Source organism: Rattus norvegicus, chromosome 9 (genome assembly GCF_036323735.1).
Source record: "Rattus norvegicus strain BN/NHsdMcwi chromosome 9, GRCr8, whole genome shotgun sequence".
Taxonomy (NCBI): domain Eukaryota; kingdom Metazoa; phylum Chordata; class Mammalia; order Rodentia; family Muridae; genus Rattus; species Rattus norvegicus.
The window spans coordinates 45,457,642-45,472,732 of record NC_086027.1 but is presented as its reverse complement, the minus strand read 5'-3'; the positions used below and the strand labels follow the sequence as shown (position 1 = coordinate 45,472,732).

General features: G+C 47.3%; 1 non-coding gene across 1 annotated transcript; it reads right to left on the bottom strand.

The window, feature by feature from the left end:
- Positions 1–14,590: 14,590 nt before the first annotated feature.
- Positions 14,591–14,697, bottom strand: LOC120094862 (U6 spliceosomal RNA). Its single transcript, XR_005489561.1, has one exon. It is a non-coding gene; the product is annotated as a U6 spliceosomal RNA (small nuclear RNA).
- Positions 14,698–15,091: the final 394 nt, after the last annotated feature.

Sequence of the window (15,091 nt, the reverse complement as noted above, 5' to 3'; positions counted from 1 at the left end):
TCTTTGCTTTTATTTAGGAGACAGACTGGGCACTGAGAACTGGGGCAGAGGAGTACACAGTTGGGCCAGAGTTGGGCCAAACCGCTATCCTGGGATGTCCTGGGGAATACATTTCCTCTTTGAACCTAACTTGTAAACGCTACCCAGAAAAACATGGCTACCTCACAGTGGATAGTCCGGCAGCCGCCGGAACACACTCCTACCCTAAGGCAGCCTATCAAAATCCTCCCTCCAAGCAGGATGTGTGCTCTTTAAGACATGCCACAGAGGGCATGGTTTTCTTGTCTCATCTATTGCTTCATACAGATCTAAAAGTGGGGGTTTAGATGCTTTAAGGCAGACACTGTTGTCAAATATCCCATTTCCAGTCCAGGCTAACTAGGGGTTGGGTGGAGTTAAGATCCAAATAGGCTCCAAGACCCTTCCTGTTTGTGGTGTGTTGCCAAGCGCCAGGGCAGGAGAGACACCTGGCACGCACCGTGTGGAGTACAGGTCTAATCCAGTGAAGCCTACACACCGCATATATTTGAATGCAGGATTAGTTCCCCTACCACATTAGAAAACCTTTAAAAAGGTCTATTCTGTGGGGGTGAGGTGAGATGAGGTGAGGAGAGGGATCTCATGCTGGGAGATCCAGTATTTCTGGAGGCAGTTTGACATTCCCATCCTAAGCTTTCAACATAAAAACCCTTGGCTTTGTAGTTCGGTGCCTGAGAATTTAGCCTGAGGAAATAATTACGGATGCAGAGTTAGACCTACATTAAAAATATAGGACCCATCTCTCAATGTGTTGGAAAAGCAGTATCAGAATCTGTGCACCAGGATAGGAAAACTAGGTCCAATGAGACTCACCGTCCTGCCCTTTCTAGGGTTGCTGGTCAGGGTTCTCTGAAGGAATAGAGCTGATAGCATGAATGGATGAATGAGTTGAATCTATCTATCTATCTATCTATCTATCTATCTATCTATCTATCTACCTATCTATAGATTCATATTCATGTATACATTTGCAGGCACATACACATATACATATACACATGCACATATGCATATTCATCTAATTCATCCATTTATCCTTTCAACATATACACACTCACATACATATACATATATATGTATATATCATATACATAATATATAATAGACCATATATATCTGGTGTTCCAGGCAGTCCAATGGAAAGGCTGAGATGTTCAGTCCCTGAGACTGGATGTCTTAACAGCGATAACCTGGCACTGGAGAGCTGCTGGTCTTCAGTCTATGTTAGAAGCCCCAAAAAGTTGGCTCTAATTCTTGTGAAGGAATGCTTCAGCATTCAGAACTTGCCAGCTAGAGTGAGGGCAAGTACTCAGAAGGTAACAATTCTGTATGTTGCAAGTAGAAGTTTCTTTGTTGAGGATTAAAAACTATGCTCTATCTCTCTCTGTGTGTGTGTGTGTGTGTGTGTGTGTGTGTGTGTGTGTGTGTGTGTGTGTGTTGAGGGGGGGTTGGTGAAGCCAGAGGCCATGAAACTGAGAAAGGACAAGGACACAGGAGGGGGAGGAAAGTATCTCATTATATTTTTACTTAAAAGAAAAAAATGAAGTTTCCTTCTTTGGCCTTTTCCTCTTATTTGCTGCTACCAGAGGGTGTGGCCTAGATTTAGGATGAGTCTTCCTGCTTCCCCTAAGGGGAGCCCCCAGAAATTTGGATTATAGTTGATTCCAAGTGCAGTCAATTTGATGACCAAGTTTAACCACCCCTGCTAGCTTCCACAACAGCTCACTAAAGGAGCCCAGGGCTGCCCTCCTCTGTAGAGCTTCTTAGTGTCAGCACTGAGTTTTGAGTCTGACACAGGATAGGAACTCCTCTCAGAATTCACACCTAACACAAAGAGTGAGGTGCTGCTCTCTTCTTGGAAAGATAGAGTTCATGGCTACCCTTACCAAGCCCTGGCTGTAGTCTTGGGCTATTACTTCTCCCTCAGCCTGGAGATGTCCAATCAAAGAGATGGGCTATGCCTAATGAGAATCTAAATGTTGACCGAGTTGGTACAATGTTTGTTGTACAAGCATGAGGTCCTAAGGTTGGTCATTTGCCCATGTAGAAACCCAGATGTGATGGCACGTGCCCATAGTAGTTCCAAGGAGAGGATGGCAGTTTTCTTGGTGTGTTGGCTAATTATCCTAGCACAACTGGTAAGTCTGGGTTCTGGTAGATGAATTGTTCCTAAGTAATGACATCTAAAGTTGGCCTTGGTCTTCGTACGCACATGTACTCACACACATAAATACATACACACAATACACGAGAGGAAGGGGATGAAATAGAGGCCACTGGGGGGGGGGGGGAAGAATTCTAAAGACCAAATGATCATGGGAAACCATGCAGAAAATACTTTGTATAATCTATGGTAGAAACCTCTTGATAAGGAGTCGGCTGCCTTATTTTATGCTTCATATATTCAGTGTGACTATAACAACCAGTCCATGCAAAATCTGTGAAGACAGTGTTATGCTGGCCATGGTGGCATCCCCTGAAGACACCAACTCAAGCTCACTCCTGTCTCCTAAGCCTAACTACTTCACACAGAGTTGCCAGTTCCCAGATATGACCAACTAGGGTCAAGTTCAGAACCTTAGTTTGGTGCCTGAGGGAGAATGCATCTCTTGGTCCTGTGTTCTGGGTATCCTATGAAAGCCAGGAAGGGACCTATCCTAGGATCCAGCTCCCACAAAGAGGGGTATTGTGGGGAAGGCAGAAAATAGACTCATAATTCTGGGTTCCTCCCTACAGTGAAGGCCCTTCAGTTACCAGACTGGGTGTGAGAGTCAACATAGTAAATTTGGCAGGAACTAGAATCATTGAGAAGACAAGTCTCTGGGTATGTCTGTCAGGGAGTTTCTAGATCGAAGGTAGGAAACCAACCCTAAATGTGGGAAACACCATGCTACGAAGTCTCCAGTTGAATAAGCATGAAAAAGCAAACCGGCTAACATTCATCTGCTTTGTGACTGGCTGCCCCAAACTCCTACGTCATGCCTTCCTCATTCCTTATGGACTCTGCCCTTAAACTATGAGCTGCCGTAAATCCTTCCTTAAATTGTTTCTGGTGTGTATTTTACCACAGCAATGAGAAAAGTAAGTAATATGCTGGCTCTTTGTTTATTTTGGCTAGTTTGTTTTCTATTGCTCTGATGAACACTATGGCCTAAAGCAGCTCGGGGAAAGAAGGGTTAATTCTTTGATGGGACCCATGGTCCTGATGTCTCCTGTGTGCTGGGGTCTCCACTACAACTGAGGCTGTCTCCCCAAATGACCTCCTGGCCTCTCTTTAGGAACTCTAACCCTGCCACATGGCGTAACACCTCAGGTTCTCCTCACGAGCCCTTCAATTCTGGGGTCTCCACTACAATTGAGGCTACATCCCTATAATGGCCTCTTACAGTGCCAAACCCTAGCAGCTTTCCATGATCCCCTTGTGCCTTCAAAACCAGTAGTACCAGGGAGACTTACACACCACCAGGCTTTGCTGCCAGCACTTTATACAGCCTTGGCTCCTTCTGGACCACAGCCTTCATGTGCTGGCTCTAAGGACATACTTGTCAGAAGATTTCATTCACTGATGCCAGTCTCTTGTTAATCACAGCTGAGTTTTCACTCCTAGCTAACCAGTGTTCTTTGTCCCAGGAAAACAATTATTTCATTTTATAGCGTGTTAAGTCAGATACATCTCACAAATGGTCCCTATGGAATCTTTGCTTCCTTCTGAAATCTCACAGGCCGGGCTTCCGTTCTCTACACTTCCCTCTACACATTTCCAAGCTCCCACCAGAAGCTCCCCACCCTATCCTGGGGCTCCCAGCATTCAATGCTTCTTCCAGTTCAATGTTCCAAATACTTTCACAATTCTTCACACCCAAACAACACGGTTAGGTCTGTCACACCAATAACCCACTTTTGGTACCACTTTTTGTCGTTGTTGTTGTTGTGTTGTTGTTGTTGTTGTTTCAGTTTGCTCTCTGTTGCTATGGTAAAACACCACGACCAAAGGCAACTTTGGGAGGAAAGGGTTATTTGGCTAACAGATCCCAATTACAGCCCACCATTGAGGGAAACCGAGGCTGCGGCAGAGAGAGTAACTGAACGGTGGTAGAAAGATGCTTGTTGGCTTGCCTTTTTATGAGACCCAGGACCGCCTGCCCAGCAGTGTCATTGCCCACATCAATCATCAATAAAGGAAACGCAATCTGATGGAGGCAATTCATCAACCACAATCCCCCCTTCCCAGTCACGTGACCCCAGCTCATCTCAGGTTGACAAGAATGAACCAGCACGTTGTCTCTGCCAGTCGGAATGGCAGAGTTGGTGGCAGCACCTGTGAGCTCTAGTTCTCTGCTTCAGTGTCCTGATTCCTAGAACCAAGAGGTTAATGAAGAAAGTTAGAGGGAAAGAATGTCTATCAGAATAGCCCGGATCAACACGCGCGAGCTAGCAGCGTTTGGAACCAGACCTCGGCGGACCTGCCTGTGCTCAGCAGACAGGAGCCTCCAGGCTGGATCCATATTTACCTCCAAATGCTAAACCTGCTTTGGGGGAAGGTTTGGACGGCTGTCAAAAAGTCTATCTAGCTGTGGCTGGAAGACTCCAGGCAGTACAGGAAGGGAACAGCTCCTGAAGGCCTTCCCACCCACCCACAGGCTGTACTATCCCGACAGACACCTAGCGCAGGAGTCTGTAGGTTGACCAGTATAGACCAGGGAAGCTCATAAGTCTCTGCAAGTGCTGAGGTGCACTGAGAAGGATACCCAGGGAAAGGCCTGGCCCGGATGCTGCTGAGAAAGCTGCCCCCAGCCGCTCTCATTGATCTGCTCACCGTGAGCAGTTTTGCCGGGTAGCATTTGGTTACATATCCTCCTGACCATAAAACCACACATTAGTAAAGGTATCTAATCAATTAGTTCTAATTAATTATGAACAGAATGTGTCCAGCTGTGGGATGTGGTTTTTACTCCCATTGGCTATAATTAGCAATAGTTCAGTGATTGGATAAAGATACAATGTACGTGCGCGCATGTGTGTGTGTGTGTGTGAGCTGTGTGGCAAGGGGTGAGAGAAAGAGCAAGCGGTTAGAGGCAACGTTAAATGGTACTCGATGCCTTACCACTTCCTCCTGTCCACAGCCCACCGTTCCCCACACCCTCCAGCTCCATCTGGCTTTCTCTGGGCATCTCAGGCAAAGGAAGCAGACACTCTTCTACCTCTTTGAGGGACCTCGGGGTGGGGGTGGGGAGACTGGCAAGGTGTAACAGGGCTTGCTGCCCTGGATGGCACCATAGAGGGGAAAGAGAGGTGGAGGAAGAGAGAACACAGCAGAGGGACTATGCCACATTGTAGAGATCCTGGGGCCTGGCATCTGAGCCCTTTCTGATAGCCGGAGATGCCCCTTTGCTGGCAGAAGTCTGGGGTGCTGAGTTGAAAAGAAAATTGTATTATTATTAATAATAATAATTAATAATAATAGTTATTATTATTATTGTGTGTTTATTAGGTGTGCCTGTAGGAACATCTGTGCCACAGTACACATGTGGAGGTCAGAGCTGTGAGTTCATAGGTAGAACTTCATGCACACATGGTAAGTAATTTTTGTTTTCATTAATTAACTTATTTATTCACTTTACATGCCAACATCAGCCCTCCCACCCTGACCTGCCTCCTCCAAGGCCCCCTTCACATAGGTCCTCCCCCTCCCCTTCTCTGAGAAGAGAAGAGGCCCCCTGTGGGTATCACCCCACAACTGCACATCAAGTCATTGCAGAACTAGACACATCCTCTCCCACTGAGGCTGGACAAGGTGGCCCATTTAGGGGAATGGGAGTCCACAGGCAACAGATTCAAGGACAGCCTCTGCTCCAGTTGCTGGGGGACCTGCATGTCAACCAAGCTAAGGCAAGTAGTTTCACTCATATGGTCATCTCATTGGCTCCTCTGTGGGGCCAATGTAAGCTTTATGACACTGTGAGTTAGTGCACCTGAGAGACTTAAGTTACACACACATGGGTTTTTGCAGGTTCTGATACAAGACTGGTGAGGCTCATCCCTGTGAGTCTCTGCTGGGAGTGACAGCTGTGATGGGGACGGCTTAGTGGGGAAATATGCCGATCTCATGAAGAGGCAACAGAAGAGAATAAGGAAGGGGCCTGGACCACACTATACACTTCAAGGACATACCCTAGTGATGGTTAATATTGGTCCGCACAAATCTAGAATAAACTTGACACAATCTAGAACTACATAGGAGACACCTGTGGGCATGTCTGTGATGGAGTTCTAGCTGGAATTAATAGAGGTGAGAAGACCCGCCCTAACAGAGTTTTCTATCCTTCCATGGGCTAGAGTCTGAGGCTGACAAAGAGAGCGACTGCTGAGCACCAACATTCGTCTCTCGCCCGCTCGCTGACAGTGGATGCCACGTGACCTATGGCCTCACACTCTCGCTGCCATGACTGCCCTGTTATGATGAAGCGGACTGTTAAATCCTGAGCCCAAAGAGTCCCTTCCTTAAGTTGCCTTTGTCTGGGATGTTGTCCCAGCAATGACAGAGCAGCTAACACACCCTTCATCGATCTAAGGACTCTCTCTCCTAATTGTTTCCTGCTTCCCAATACTGTAGCTTTGTCACTTGGGCTTTTAGGGGACACCTGACATGGAAATCCCAGCAGCCTCCTTGGGTGGTAGAAAAGAAATGGCTTTGCTACTAGATTCTCTCAGGGACAAATTAAAACTGATCTGTACCTATCAGTGATGTTGCTTCTGAATTGGAACAGTGTTAGGGACATTAGAAGCTAAGAGACAGACCGGTGTGTGGCAATTCCTTGTGGTAAATTCATTCTCTCTCTCTCTCTCTCTTTCTCTCTCCTGTCTCTGTCTTTCCTTTCCATGTCTTCCTATCTCTGTGTATCTTCATACCCATGCTATTGCTCTGCTCTCTCAAGAGCCCATGGCTCCGTGAAGAGGGTAGAGGAAGGCTTCTCTTTGCGGAGTACAGCACAGAGCCCTGAAGGTCACCTGGAGCTGGGATCCTTCAGGGATCCTGGCATTTCTCCAGGCTGGGGCCCAGAGGGACAGGAGAGTTATGAAGAAAGGGCCAAGGACCCTATCAAGAGTGCTCAGGGTGCCTTTGACTTGGGTTTTACTCTGAACGTGAAGGAAGTTCCTCAGGTTAGTACAAACGGAGAGCTGGCTGCTCCGATCCATGTCCCCCATCTTGGAAATAGGACTGGGCTCCCAAGAAAATGTAGGTACAATCCAAAGTATTTCGGCAACACAAAACAGTTTTCAGTCATCACAGACTGGGGAGCCAAAGCAAGCACACAAGAACGGCCAGTCTTACCCCTAAGACAAAGAGGTCCTCACTTGCTACAGTCTGAGCGGGGCTCACATTTTTACGAAGTTGGTTACTTTAAAGCAACAGTGCTGATAAGCGGAATGTAATTTTTAGCGCACAGAGTTCAACCTTGAGCACGTATTTTGATTTTAAGTGATGACCCTGGAGGAACTTGAATTTCTGCCAATCCTCTGCTTTACAATTCCTTAAACGAACTTTTTCTTATTAACCCTTTGATGGGAAGGGCAGTCCATTTCTTTTACAAGGTTCCACACCTAGGGGTAGGCAGGACTTTCCTGGCTGAGGCTCTGGTTGGTGACCAAGGGATGTTGGGGATGTTAGTGAGTTGGGGGTGTTGGGTGTGGGAGAGTGTGGGTGCATGAACAGCCCTCTTTTGTTCTCCTGATGGGTTCTGTACTCATGGTTGCCTGACCTTCCAGACAGTCCCCCTGGTCACCTCTAGTTTTTAGTCAGTGTTCAGCACTCCTGGAGTCTATCATAGAACATTCTTCAGGTTAACCAAAACCAGCTTTCTCTGCCAGAGCTCTTTGGCACGCACTACGGTGTCACTAGCATGGCCTTTCAAATCTGTCGCTTACTAGTGAAAACATTGGCACCAACTTAAATTGAAATAGGCATACAGAGTGGCCTGTGGGACTGCAGGGTGGGGGATGGGTGCTGCAGAGAGTGGGGTTGCCATCCCATTTCCCAGATCTCCCTCAATCTTGCCCCCTTGCATTTTTTTGCCTCCTTCGAGGTTGGGAGCAGAGGAGACCAGGGAGCTTGGTGGGCTTTCTGGAACGTTCCCTCTGATAAAACTCTTGGTCAGAATGTGTCCTTGTTCTAACAGAGGATACCTGGGTGATACCTGAACAAAGAGGGCCTTCTGTGCTTCCTGGTCCTGGAAGAACACTGGAGAAGGCTGGGGCCTTCTCTTCATAGGGGACAGCCTCTTTGGGAAGGGAACAGTGGATATGGTGGCTTAGGCAGTACAGAAACTATCATATACTGGTCTTGCCAGGAAAACACCCGTGTTTTCTCTCCCCAAACTCCAGCAGTGTCCAGTCCAACTAATCCAGGACACCCTTGGGTACCTTACCATCCAGGGCTGACACACACACTTTCCTAAGGACTGAAGATTCTCCAAAGCATCTAATGAGGCCCAGAACCCCGTCGCCCCCGAAAATAAGCAACTCCAGCTTCCCCACAGGCTTCTCAGAGGCCTGGACATTTGGCCAGGTCTAAAGTGAGAAAGAGGCCACAGTTTCCCTTCTCTAAAATCCTCCAGGGAATCTTTGCCTATGAGAGAGCTCCAGGCATCTCTCTCCTCTAGGTTAGTGGGTAGGGACGTAGGGCAGGAGCAGGGCTCTCTAATGCTCTTGGTGTTGCTGTGGGAGTACACAGCACCGCCCGGCCCCCACCTAAAGCATTTGCCCCAGTTTCGAAAAACCAAGGCATAGCACACTGCAAACAACTCTGAAGTGTTAATTTCTCGCCAGAATAGTGTGTGCAGTAAAGGAAAAGGGAAGGAGACCCCCGCCCCCAACACAGCGGGGCATTTTCCCTTCCAACCCTAGATTAGGCACAAACCACACACAAACACCTGCTTTCCCAGAGAGATCCTTCACTAAGCAGGGCAGACAAGTTAAGATGGCTGCTTTCTGATGAGGAGAAAAACAGTAGCAAATGATCTTGCTGGTGTCACTTAAAGAAGAGAAAAGGGTGAGTGCTGTGTTAGAGTGGGCTAGGGTGGGGTAGTGTATTTTGATTGGGAGTGTTAATTAGGTGAACCAAAGGGGGCTTTTGATTGCTGGGCTTCAATACTTTGATAGCTGGGACCTTGGTGGTAAGAGGTCTTGGCCTGGGGCCTGGGATACCCTGGCATATTAACCTGGCTCAAGGAATAAACTCTACTGGGGCAGTGAGGGAATCACACACATGCACACAGAGAGAGAAACAGAGAGACAGACAGAGACAAAGACAAAGAGACAGAGACAGAGAGGTGGGGCATGGGGACTAGAATTGGATGCACTAGGCTTTCTGATGTAGGAATTGCAGCTCCCAAAAGCTGAGAATACTTTTTTTTTTTTATCAAGAGTTGAACAGGGAAGCAGGGTTATTGCATAAAGTTGAGTATAAAGATGGGTTCATGGTGTGCAACTGAATCCAGGAGGCAGACTTAGCTAGTCTCTGTAGGTAGGGGAGCAGTCTTCAGGCAGTGAACATACCGGAAGAGAAAGCTATGCTAGATATTTTTTACACATACTGTCTACATTCACACTGAAACCCCAAAAGAAGACGTCATCCACCTGAACCTAACTTGGGGAAGGCCTAGCCATTCCCATGAGGCTGAGGCATTGGAGTCCTTGACATAACTGCGCCTGTGTCAAAGACACGCACTTACCTATGACATTACTCCCTTGGGTATTTCTATGCGCCCCATAATACCCTAGCAGCATAAACCCTTTGTGTGCACAGCCTATGTCTCAACCCACTGTATCACCATGGTGGCCCTTGGTGAGAAGAAAAAAAAATCTGTGCAATTAGGCAAGTGTTCTGGATACCCCTCCCATTGTAAGAAATATAATCTTTCATCTGTTTTTTTCCATCAACATCCATCAAATTAACTTCTTAGTGTCTAACCAGGATAGGATTTCGGGCCTTGCTGGTCTCTCAGTTGTATCCCTAATTATATCTTTTTTTGAAAAGAGATCAGAAGATGTTCTTATCATCAACGCAAATTGGAAAAAGGAGACTGGGAGTTTTACAAGACATATTGAGCCTATTCTTTGCCAGATAGGATGCTGGTCGGAAGAGCTAATGGATACAAGTTGGAAGACGCCTCTGATGTCAAAAGGACGGGCCCAGGTGCAACACAGCAAATGTCATGTGGTGGCAGTGAGTTAGAGGAGGAGGGAAAGGACCACAGTGGAAGTGGGATTTGAGGGACAACATAAAAGTCACATCCTGCTAATTATCAATGAAATATAGGGACCAAAAGAGCTCAATCAGACTGTGTTGTGTTGTAAGACTGTTTCGGGGAGGGAGGGTCTAACCATCAGTCAGCAGGTATATGGTCACTGGTGGTCATATCGTGCTCCTTTAAACCTACATACATGCTACATCTTGGTGAGAATCTGGAAACTGGTCCATTATTCAGTGTGCCACATCCAAGAAGCCCATGAAGGAACTTCACCAGGCCTGTGGCAGACTGTCATTTCTACCAGGGTCATTTCATGAGTCTACGTCAACACTTCTAAGGGTCATTGTTGCCTCAGGATATATCTGGCTTCTCAGCCACATCTTAAAAGTAGTTGAATTAGGGTTTGACAAGAATTGGGCTCTTCTTGATCAGAACGACTCTCTGGCAATATTCTTGAAGAGTTGAGGGGCTTGAGAGAAGAGTACTTATCAGTTACTTTTCTGTTTCTGTGATAAAATACCACAGTCAAAATAGCAACATATGAATGGAAGCAATTATTTGGGTTGGTTGATGATTCTGGAGAGTAGGGAGCCAGCAGATGGATGTGGTAGGAGCAGGAAGCTTGGGGATCACATCTCAACTGTGCACACTCAGATATCAGAGAGGACAAACTGGAAACGACACAAGGTTCAACTCTCAAAGCCCACCCCTATTGATGTACTTCCTCCAGCAAGCCTTAAGTTGTACAACTTCCCCCAAACAGTGCCACCAGCTGGGGACCAAGGGGATGAGCCTCTAGGCAGCATTTCTTGTTCAAAATAACATGCTGCCTTCAGGAGACTGAAGGTTGTTTTCCATCGCAGATAGGATAGAGGCCCCTATGAGCTAAGGAGAAGCAAAACACAGGGCAGCTACGCAGGCTGGTCAGTGTCTTTGGATATTATATCTCTCCTGGAACTCCTGTTTTTTTCTCTTCATTCCATTCCCATTCCAGCCTTTTAAGCCTCACTGGCCAGTAGTTTAAATACCCATCAGGATATAAGTTACCCTGTAAGGAGACAAGAAGACCAGAAATACTGTATTTGTCTCTCTGCCACAAGGGAAAAAACTCCCAGTGATGGGAAGTGTTCTACATTTCTGACCAGAAAGTCTGCAACTCCATGACAAGATGCTCATCAATGCTTCTAACTGCATCTCCCATGCCCTCCATAGGCACATGGCCATGCATGCGCACACACAGACACACATACATGCACATACAAACAAAAAATGAATCGTTTTAAAAACAATACTTGAGAGTAGCAACGGAATACAGTAGACCACGAATCCTATCCTAAAACTTCTAGTAGGTGATGGAAGCTGAAGGTTTCTCAGTCCACACTGGGCTCGCTGGATACCATCCTCAACCAAGGCCAGCTCTATTGTGCTTCCCAGTTGAGGCACAGGCCAAGTGCTGTAGCCAGGGAGGTACAGGGCTAGCGAGGGGTGGGGCCGGCATGGGGGCGGGGCCAGCAAGGGGGCGTGGTCAGCTATGTATGATGCTCTCACACACCTTGTGCTGGCTCACCCATGGCCCCTCCTTTAGACCAGCTCTTCCGTACTGCCCGAGTGAGGTGTAGGGCCTGCAATTCTGTGTGCAGTAGCCAGTGAGAGGTAGAGCTACCTCATCCCTTTTCATGACCCCACCTCCAGGTCTCCCTATGCTGTAGCTGGCGAGGGGCAAGGGCGGAGGGGGCATCACCTCTGCACCTGTTTCACCAGATGAGTGGCAGAGTCAAATCTCTCATGCTCACACCCTTGGCCAGCTCATCCATGCCCCTGTCACGAGGGTCAGCTCCACTGTGCTGGGCAAGCTTCAGGGCCCCCTCCCCCAAGTGTTGTAGACAATGAGAGGTGAGGCCAGATCTCCAGAGCACCACAGCCAATGAGGGGTGGGGCCAATTCTGCACCGCCCTTAGACATGTACATGTTCCCAGGGGGCTGCCCAGACCAGGGACATCCCTGTGGTCTCTAGTGGTAATATGAACTATAGACATCAACATCGACATTGATCCCTGTCGCTGCATGGCCATAGACCCAGACATGGCCCTCAGTGGCAGCATGGGCTGGAACTTCACCATGGCCTCAGGTGGTAGGGCTGGCCACTTACAAGAGGCTATTCCTCTCTACCCTTGTGTGTCCAGTTCCGTCTCTCTTCAAAATGCTCAAACTGTCCCCAGTCTCTGAATCTCTTTCTCTCCCATCTGTCCATCTCACATTCTTGCAAATTGTAGTGGCTCAACACTGCAGGTGGGCCATGATGCTGGTGGACCTCTGGGTGACCTCCTCTGCCTGTGCCAAGTGACCCTGTGGGTACTGTCTTAAGTCTAACCCTTAAGTTCTGTCCCTTCTCATAACCCCACCTTTCTCAATCTGGCCTTGCAGCCATGACTAATGCCTCAGCCTGACACCACAGTGCTGGGACACAAGTACTGTAGATGCCTCATTCACACATGCAGTAGAGACTCTACTAGGCAGCCAAGTGGGTGCTGGGAATGGAGGGAAGAAGACCCAGGCTCTGCCCATCTGGAACTTACATAGGAAAGAAGAGACTGCTAAAAGGCTATGCAGACAAATAATTATTTTGAATCTCCTTCTATCCTTCCACTTGAGTCCCTTTCTAACCATTCCTAGATATTCCCTCTGCGGGACCCCTCCCAGGCCTGCCTTCTCCTCATAGAATGTAATGCTTTAAGCTTTACCCCATGGCTACCAGAGAGATAGCCTATATCTGGGTGCCCTGCCCAGAGAATAGAGTGAATGAAAGTGAGGACACTTACTGAATCAGTAAACAGAGATGAATGGTTGGAGTCCGTAGAGGGGGAAGAGTGACTGAAGAGACAGACTCTAGAATTTGGAGTCAAATGTAGTGGGTGGTGGAAGCCAGCAGGAAACAAATGGTCCATATATACTGCAGGAGAGTCAAGCCAGCAGTTTGGTTCTGAGAGACAGAATCCCTTAGAAGGAAGCTCATGTATGCCTCTCCTGGGTTTCAACACCACATGAATGAAATGGGGACATAATCACTGTCTTAGTCAGGGTTTCTATTCCTGCACAAAACATCATGATCAAGAAGGAGGTTGGGGAGGAAAGGGTTTATTCAGCTTACACTTCCACATTGCTGCTCATTACCAAAGGAAGTCAGGACTGGAACTCAAGCAGGTCAGGAAGCAGGAGCTGATGCAGAGGCCATGGAGGGATGTGACTTACTGGCTCACTCCCCCTGGCTTGCTCAGCTTGCTTTCTTATAGAACCCAAGACCATCAGCCTAGGGATGGTGCCACCCACAATGGGCTGGGTCCTCTCACCTTGACCACTAGTTGAGAAAATGCCTTACAGCTAGGTCTCATGAAGGCATTTACACAACTGAGGCTCCTTTCTCTGAAAACTCCAGCTTGTGTCAAGTTGACACACAAAACCAGTCAGTACAATCACTGTGATGGTTTGCATATGCTTGGCCCATGGAGTGGCACTATTAGAAGGTGTGGCCTTGTTAGAGGAAGTGTGTCACTGTCAGGGTGGGCTTGGAGACCCTCCTCGTAGCTGCCTGAGGATGCTCAGTCTGTTCCTGGCTTCCTTTGGGTGAAGATGCAGAACTCAGCTTTTCCTGCACCATGCCTGCCTGGATGCTGTCCCACCTTGATGATAATGAACTGAACCTCTGAACCTGTAAGCCAGCCCCAATTAAATGTTGTCCTTTATAAGACTTACATTAGCCATGGTGTCTGTTCACAGCAATAAGACCCTAACTAAGACAACCACTATTATTATTATTATTATTATTATTATTATTATTATTATTGTGGTTGGTTTTATCTCAATATATACTGATTCTAAATAAATAGATAGTGAATGTAGAGATGTGATGGTTTGTAAAGGCTTGGCCCAGGGAGTGGCCCTATTAGGAGGTGTGGCCTTGGAGTAGGTGTATCACTGTCGGTGTGGACTTAAGACCCTCACCTTAGCTGCCTTGGAAGTCAGTATTCTGCTTGCAGCCTTCAGATGAAGATGTAGAACTCTCAGCTCCTCCTGCACCATGCCTGCCTGGATGATAATGGACTGAAACTCTGAACCTGCAAGGCAGATCCAATTAAATGTTGTCCCTTATAAGAGTTGCCTTGGTCATGGTGTCTGTTCACAGCAGTAAAACCCTAACTAAGAAATAATATAAATATAAAAATATATATGCGAATATACTTAAATTTATTCTGCAGTTTGTTTGATTGGCTTTTACTAATTCACTTTACATCCCATGCCCTGCTCAAAAATAGGAACGCTTCAGGTATTTGCATGGAGTCCTTGGGCAGGGGCCATGCTGGTCTTCTCTGTATAGCTCCACTTTTAGTATTTGTGCTGCCGAAAGGAGCACATGACCAGTCTTAAGTATAGCTGAGGAGAAGGATTTTATTGTACTTATGAGGGAGAGTTCAGCCAAAGGCATCTGGAAGAGTTCAGACTGAACCTGGCCAGCAGACTAGGTCAGGAAAGGAGGGAGGGGGAACGAGAGAGGAAGAGAAGAGAGAGGGAGTGAAGAAAGGGGACCACAAGAAGAAACAAGAAAGCCCGTGGCCAGTTTTTTTTTTTCTTTTATAGGAATCAGAAGCTGGGCAAATGGAAGAAAAGCCCCTGGGTTGGAGGGGCTTAGGGTAGGGGTAGGGGAGAGAAGAGCAGAGAGGAGGTCTTGGTACTGAGTGAGCCTGGTGGCCTGTGTGTGCTCTGGTATGCTAATAGGTATGTCAGTTAGACATTTGTCCCAGGTTTCT